The following is an 8,440-nucleotide window of genomic DNA, read 5'->3' as shown; positions in this document are numbered from 1 at the left end:
TGTCTGTCTCTCTCTTTCTCCCTCCCTCCCTCTTTTTCCTTCTTTCCTTCTCACCTTTTCACTCTACTGCCTCTCTCTTCTTCCTTCCCACTCCCTTTCCTTCTCTCTCTCTTCTATTTTTCTCCCCCTCCTCCTCTCTATATCTCTCCCTTTCCCTCTGTCCTCCCCTGCTTTCCTCCCCTTCTCTTTCTCTTAAAATGTAAAATACAGAAAGCTTCCAGCCTGTTCAGTAGATCACCTGCAAAGGGTGTCTGGGGAAACATGAATAAATTAGATCACAATGAGAATGTGCAGATGTTACACTAAATGCAAATAGAAAGGATATTGAAATCACATCAAGATCATTGACCTATTTAAGTATTGAAGAAAGTTTATGTGTGTGTATGTAACTAGAGATACATATGCACACACATCCCTAATTGCAATAAACCTTTTTATGCAATTTACACACTGATATCTTAAATATTGGTTTGGCCACTCTATAATTTAATTCAAAGGATCAGACACTGAAGGTAGTATTTGTTTGCTTTCATGAAAGCAAAGACTCCATTTAGCCTCATTTTTCACTTCCCATTTAATCACCCTGCTGCTGGGAAGCTTCGCATGAGACTACTGGCTTCACTGGGAACGTGCTCTTGAGAATGTGGTAACTCAATCTATTTAACAGCAACATGATCTTCCCACTAAAGATCTGTAGAAGCCCTCCTGCCCCAGGGCAGCCAATCCAGCTGTCTGTCCCTCTCCCTTCAGCACACTCCATTGGTTCTCAGTGGTCAATCCAACCATTTACAAGGAGCTGCCAAATGCATCATTTTACACAGCACATCAACTTTCATTAACCAACCCACCAGGATATTTTAATGAGAACTTTTCACATAAATAGTAACACTCAAAGGGGCTGAATATACCACAAAGCTAAGAGTTATCAGAGGGATTCCATAACCCGAGCACCATATAGAATAACTAAATCAGACAACTCTATAGTTGGAAGGGACCTCAGATGCCATCTGGTCCAACTCATAAGTGAACAAAAATGCCCTCTGGAACTTCTCTAACAAGGAAACATCTAACTTCAGGTTTGAAGCTGAAGTGAGGAAAGTCACCTATCCCCTAGGCAGCCCACTCTAACCTTGGTTAGCTCTAATGTTTGAATATATTTTTCTTTTTAAGTTTAATCTGACTCTCTGAAATTTACATCCACTCTTCCTGGCTTTTCTCAGTAGCTGAGAAGAATGAGTATAACTGCTCTTCCAAGTGATTGACTTTCAAAAACTGGAAAATATATGTGTACTCTAAATCCTCTTTCAACATCTACAATCAGAACATCACCAATACCATTATGTAAACCTTTATAAGGGATGAACTAGAGACCTATCCCAGCTGCCTTCCTCTAAATGCTTTCTACTTGTTGTTTTTTCCATATACTTCTTAAAATGAGATGGCAAGCTCAAAACACACTAGTCTCAATGTGGTCTGACCATAGCAGAGTCCAATGGAGCCATACCCTTTTAAATCTTAGATAATGTTACTTAAAAGAGCCGAAGATGGATGAATTTGGTTTTTTGAGTTACCCTGTCACAGTGATGATTCTTGTCCACTACAGTTCTCATCATGGGGCTTCTTGAGATTCTTTTGAAAATGTTAGGAAACATTTACTATAATAAACTTATAGGCAAGAAGGAGAACTCAAAGAATCAGAAGAGATTCAGAAATGAACATGAACCTATGGATCTCTAACCCATAGCTTCTGAATAGTTTATGTGTTTGGGAAAACTTGATCAAGTCTATGTTGCATTTAGTATGATAGTGCCAAATCTTTCCTGCTTGTTGATACTTCCTTCTCAATTTATTTCTGATTGCAGTGTATTTTTCTTACATTTCTTTGATACTTCTTTCTTTCTTTTTTTTATATTATTATCATTAACCCCCCACTCCTCTATAACTCTCAATAAATTACAAGCACCCCCTTGTAATAAATAATGTAATCGATATATATATGTATATCTATGTGTGTGTGTACATATACACACACACACACATAATATACATGGTTCAGATCTAAAGTACTATGTTTCATTCTTTGGCTCCACAAACCTCAATTTTTTTTAACAAACTGTTTTTCTTTTTGCTATTTTTATAGAATTTATTAGATAACTAAGAATAAATCCAGGTAACTTTTTTTCTCCTTGTGCAAGTACTATGATTATGGAAATTTATCTGTAACTATATGTATATATATATATGATTCCTTTTAAGAATTTTATTTATTTTTAATTTATGTAATACAACAATAATTTCCATAACATATTATAATAAAAATATGATTGCACATGAAACTGCAAATACTTTATGTGTAACTTTCTGTTTCTTTCAAACATATAATAATCACATAAATTTTTCCTCCCCTCCTTGCCCTAAAGACAGCTACCATTAGACATAAATATATACATACATATGTGTGTGTGTGTGTGTGTGTGTGTGTGTGTATTCTTTCTCTGGATGCAGATAGTATCTTCATTCATATGTAGTCTATAGTTAATTTGGGTATTTGTATTAGTCAAAATGACTTATTTACTCCAAGTTGTTCTTAAAACAACATTGCTGTTAGTGTCCATGTTCTCTTAGTTCTACTCATTTCACTCTTCATTATTTCATGCAGGTAAAAACATGGAAGACTTCACAAATTAGCATGTCATTCTTATATGTATATTCTTATAAAATTTTAATTATAATTCATATTGCAAACTCAAGTATATTTGCTTTTGCATTCAATAAATAGCTCTGAGTGGAAAAGTACACTCTTCTTGACCCTTCTGCAGTATTTCCCACTGTTCCTGTCTTGCTGCTTCTTGCCTGTCTCTACTTTAAGGGTTTTCCTGACACTGCTATTAGCCATTTTCCTCCTGGCTGCCCAACGCCTGCTTTTCAGTGACCTTTTTTGTTGTTGATATAGTGCCTGTATATCTTATTTCCCAGTTGCATGTAAAAAACATTTTTTTTACATATGTTTTTAAAACTTTGATTTGCAGATTCTTTCCCTTTTCCCCTCCTCACTCACTCCCACTGGGAAGAGAAGCAATTCAACATAGATTGTAAATGTGCAGTTACACAAAATGTTTCCATAGTAGTTATATTGTGAAAGACTAACTATATTTCCCTCCATCCTATCCCACTCTGCACTTATTCTATTTTCTCCTTTGAGCCTGTCTCTTTTCTAATGTGTTTGCTTCTAACTACCCTCTTCCCCAATCTATCCTCCCTTCTTTCATTCCCCCTCTTAACCCCTTTCCTGCTACTTTCCTCTAGGGTAAGATACTCAATTGAGTGTGTATGTTATCCCCTCCTTAAGCCAAATTCAATGACAGTAAGGTTGAACAATTCCCTTTCACCTTCATGCTCTTCCCCTCCATTGTAACAGTTTTCTCTTGCCTCTTTTATATGAGATAATTCATCCTATTCTACCTCTCCCTTTCTCCCAATATATTCCTCTCTCACCTCTTGATTTTATTTATCGATGTCATCCCTTCACATTAACCTCATCCTGTGCCCTCTGTCTATGTATACACACAAATAAATATGTACACATACATGTACCCTCCTATACATACATGTCTGTATGTATATATGTATATGTTCATATTTCCTTCAAATATCCTCATACCAAGAAAAGTCTCATGAATTCCAATTATCATTTTTCCATGTAGGAATGTAAATAGTTCAACTTTAAAAAGTTCCTTATGATTTCTTTTTCCTGTTTACCATCTCATGCTTATCTTGCTTCTTATATTTGAAAGTCACATTTTCTGTTCAGCTATTGTTTTTTCATCAAGTATATTTGAAAGTCCTCTATTTCATTCAATGGCCCTATTTTCCCCTGAAGCATTATAATCAGTTTTGCTGGTTAGATGATGCTGGGTTTTAATCCTAGATCCTTTGACCTCCAGAATACCATATTCCAAGCCCCTTCGAAACCTTATTGTAGATCTTGGGTTATCCTGATTGTGTTTCAACAATACTCAAACTGTTTCTTTGTGACAGCTTGTAATATTTTCTTTTTGACATGGGAGCTCTGAAATTTGGCTATGATATTCCTACGAGTTTTCTTTTTGGGATCGTTTTCAAGAGGCAATAAGTGAATTTTTTCAATTTCTATTTTGCCATCTGGTTCTAGAATATTAGGGCAGTTTTCCTTGAGAATTTCTTGAAGGATGATGTCTAGGTCCTTTTTTTGGTCATGGTTTTCAGGTAGTCCAATAATTTTTAAAATGATCTCTCTTGGATGTATTTTCCAGGTAAATGGTTTTTCCAATGAGATATTTCCCATTGCCTTATCTTTTTTTATTTGTTTGGATCTGTTTTATAGTATCTTGATTTATCATGAAGTCATTAGTTTCCATTTGCTCCAGTCTAATTTTGAAGTTATTATTCTCTTCAGTGAGTTTTTGAAACTCCTTTTCCATCTAGATAATATAGGTTTTTTAAGGCATTTTTTCCTCAGTGACTTTTTGGGCCTCTTTTGCCATTGGAGTTAGTCTATTTTTATGGTGTGATTTTCTTCAGTTAGGCTATTGACTAATGTTTCATGATATTCTTGCATCAGTTTCATTTCTTTTCCCGATTTTTCCTCTACTTCTCTTACTTGATTTTAAAAATCCTTCTTGAGCTCTTCCATGGCCTGTGAGCAGTTCATATTCTTCATGGAAGTTTTTGATGCAAGAGTTTTGACTTTTTTGTCTTCTTCTGGTTCCACATATTGATCCTTTTTGTCCCCAAAAAAGATTCTGTGATCTTATTGTGTATCTTCTGTTTGCTCACCTTGACACCCAATTTCTTGACTTTTGAGATCTTTGCCAGAGTAGAAGTCTTCTTCCAGAGTGGAGAGAGCTGTGTCCCAAATTGCTGGGGTTTTTGCAGTTGTCAGAGTTGTTGTCAGAGCTATGAGGAGGTCACCCTCTCTACAGCCACCATAAGCTCTGGCACACTAGCAATCCTCACCCCAGGACTACCAACCAAGACTGCAACCCAGATCCAAGCAGGTCAAAGCAAGAGCGATTACCCTCTGAATATTTGCTTGGACCCACTATGATCTGAAGGCCAGGAATTCTGGAGGCAGCCATGGGGCAGCAGCTACTGCCACACCTCTCGCCCCTGGGGCAGGGGCTGGACCATAGTCTTCTCCCACCCAGGATCAAGAGAGTTCCCCACTGACGTTTTAATTTTTTTTGGTGTTTATCACTTGTGAAGTCTAGAAACCACCACAGCTGCTGGTAATTCACTCTGCTGAAGTCTGATTCCCCAAGTTTGGGCCAGCCCAACTCCCATAGGACTAAACTCTGCTCCCAGTTCTAGTGCAGGGCCTTATGACCTGCCAGGCTTCCTTTAGCAGGAGATTTGTTTCTCTCTGTCACGTTGTGTGTTCTGTAGCTCCAAAATTTTTTTAGAGTCATATTTTACAGGTTTAGGTAATGGTTGGTGTGGGAGCTTAATCAAGTTCCTCCTATTACTCTGCCATCTTGGCTCTGCCCCTCCTCCTTGGCATATTTATCTTTTTCCCTCTATATTCTGTAAATCACTGATTTTACCAGCTCTAGTGAATTTGATTATTATCCTTTGTGAAGATAATCCACAGTTCTAAATATTTAGTGTTAATCTGTCTACTGAGAATCCACATTAGCAACTTCCTCAGTATTTAACAGAATATTTTAATCCTACCATGTCCAAAATAGAACTCACTCTCTTTCCCCCCAAACACCCCCTCTTTTGACCTTCCCTATTGTTATTTGTTGTACTACTATCCTCCTAGTCATCCAGATTTGCAACCTTGGTGTCTTTTTCAATTTCTCACTTTTATTCATTCCACATATGCAGTCCCTTGGCAATTCTCCAACACCCCCCACCACCACCACCATCTTCACATCATCTCTTGTATATGAACCCTTCTCTCTGCTCTCAGAAATACTATCTTGGTTCATGTTCTCAAAATCCTTCATATGTACCACTGCAACAGTCTTCTGACTAGTCTCTCTTTCTCAAGATTCCTCCCCACCCCAAGCTTTCTCAATTATCAAAGTGATTTTTCTAGAGTATAAGACTGATATTTTCTCCATACTCAATGAACTCTTATCACTTTGACAATCAAGAATTAGATGTACAAACCTCTATTTGGTATTCAGAGACCCATAATGGTAAACATGAGGCAGCCAGATACCACAATGGATAAAATGTAGGACATAAAGTCAGAGTTCAAATCCAGGCTCACACCTTACAAGCTGTGTGACCCTGAAGCAAGTCATTTAACTTTGCTCATTTCAGTTTCCTCATCTGTCAAAATAATTTAGAGAAGGAAATGACAAACTATTCCAGTCTTTTTGTCAAGAAAATCCCAATAAAAGTCACAAAGAATCTGACACAACTGAAATAACACAACAGCAAAATGGCTAAGATGCAGTTCCTGGATCACAACACTCCATCTGACATGTCTATGCCTTTTCATGGTTTGTTCCCTCTTCCTAGAATGCTCTATTTCCTTGTTACTGAACCTTGGCTTGCTGGGCTTCCTTCAATACTCAGCTCAGATCCAGTTTTTGACTGGGAGTGTTCCTCTTCCATTGTTAACTGCCCCCTCTCCCTAGCTCTTCATTCTGACATTGTACATATCATTTAGACATTTCAAGCTAGTCACATGATTATAACTCATAATTCAAAGTACTTGAGAGGAAGGCTGTTTTTGCTTTTGTATCACCAACACAGAACAATGTATAGAATAGACTTAAAAAGTGTTCAATAAATGCTATTTAGATTTCATTTTATTTCACATTGCCAGAAAACCCAGGACTTTTTATGCAAACATGGATAGAGCATTAGTGTTGGAGTCAGGAAAACCCAGTTACAAATCTTATTTAAACCTTTATTAGTTGTGTGATTCTAGACAACAATATGTACAGAGCATCTGAGCTTTATTCATTGATAAAATGAGGTCATTAATAATGTTAACCCCTACCTCCCAATATTTCTCAGAAACTCTAAAGAAATAATTTATTTAAATACTTTGCTAGCCTTAAAATTACATAAATTTCAGTGATGACAACAATGATGATGAGGTTGATGGTGGCATCATGGTGGAGTGAAAGAGAGCCAGTTTTTGAGCCAAGAAGACTTAATTAAGATACTGCCTATGACACATAAGAGCTGTCTGAACTGAGGCAAGTCAAGTAACTTTTTGTTTTTTAGTTTTTGTTTTTGGAGGGGGAAAGCAGGGCAATTGGGGTTAAGTGACTTGCCCTAGGTCACATGGCTAGTTTTGTGCTAAGTTTCTGAGGCCGGATTTGAACTCAGGTCCTGCTGACTCCAGGGTCAGTGCTTTATTCACTGTGCCACCTAATTTTCCTGAGTCAAGTAACTTTTGATTGCCAGACGCATGTTGTTCAGCTGTTAGAGGATTAAATGTTTTTAATCTGTGTCTCTTTTTAAGGTTTCCACATTGCATGTTCCCCATATATCTTAAATCTCATCTTCAAATGCCCAAAAGTTAACATCATCATCATTGTTATTTTATCATTATTATTCTTTCCTGTAAAGTAGTTATAGAGTTCTTTTTTAATCAAAGAGATATTTGAGCCCTCCTATTTCTTTTAACAGATAAGGAAAATGAGGATGGGAAGATGAAACAGAATCTTCCCGTCTTTTCTAATATTAATCAGAATTGGATTCAGAACCTAAAGGCAATTGTCCTCAAGAATTTTGAGCACTGCAAGTGACTACTAGGAGAATTTACCATCTTTTAATTAAAACAGCTGGGGATGGCTTCACCCCGAGGATCATTAAAACTCAATTTAAAAGTTCCAAGATTTTAATGGCCAGCTCCCTCAAAGTTGGAGTGGAGAGTTTGCCTCTTCAGGAATATTTTTTGCTTGGACATATAAAACACAAAGGGATTACTAGCAGGAAAAAAAATTAATTTTCTCTCTGCAACCTATATGCATAATCAGTCAATTCTGTACCATGGATGAGTTATGGTCTCAGCAAATGTCATATGACGATTTTATACCAAGTTCTTACATTTTTTTCTTACATTTGGTAGGAAGGAAACAATCACCATGATTTCTACTTTTAGTCATTTTATTCCTCAAGGGATATTTACATAGGAGGGACATTCAAAGTGTCATAGCATCCATTTAGCAATGAAAAGAGCCTTTGACCTCATCTAGTCCTACAATTTCATTTTACAGATAAGTAAATGCAATCCTGGAGAACTTAAGTGACTTGCTTAAGGTCATATAACATGCTAGGTGGCAAAGCTGAGATTCAAACCAAGGTGAGTTTTTATCTCATCATCATGAGATGACTGTTTGCCAATCCCTGCCTAGCTGAAGAGATCTAGGCACCTCACAGAAGAACCTAAGTTCCTGCTGATTAAAATGTATATAGATGGAGAAGGAGA

The 8,440-nt window shown here is 36.9% G+C and overlaps 1 protein-coding gene across 1 annotated transcript in view; it reads right to left on the bottom strand.

Moving 5' to 3' along the window:
* The window catches only part of LUZP2 (leucine zipper protein 2), a 774,279-nt gene that overhangs the window by 82,385 nt on the left and 683,454 nt on the right, over positions 1 to 8,440 (bottom strand). The window lies entirely within an intron of this gene.

The sequence above is a fragment of the Petaurus breviceps genome, unplaced genomic scaffold, assembly GCF_028583685.1.
Source record: "Petaurus breviceps papuanus isolate PSGF00001 unplaced genomic scaffold, PetGlider_PUasm1.0 188, whole genome shotgun sequence".
In the NCBI taxonomy this organism is placed as follows: domain Eukaryota; kingdom Metazoa; phylum Chordata; class Mammalia; order Diprotodontia; family Petauridae; genus Petaurus; species Petaurus breviceps.
The sequence above is the reverse complement of the archived record's forward strand: the minus strand, read 5'-3'. Positions and strand labels throughout refer to the sequence as shown.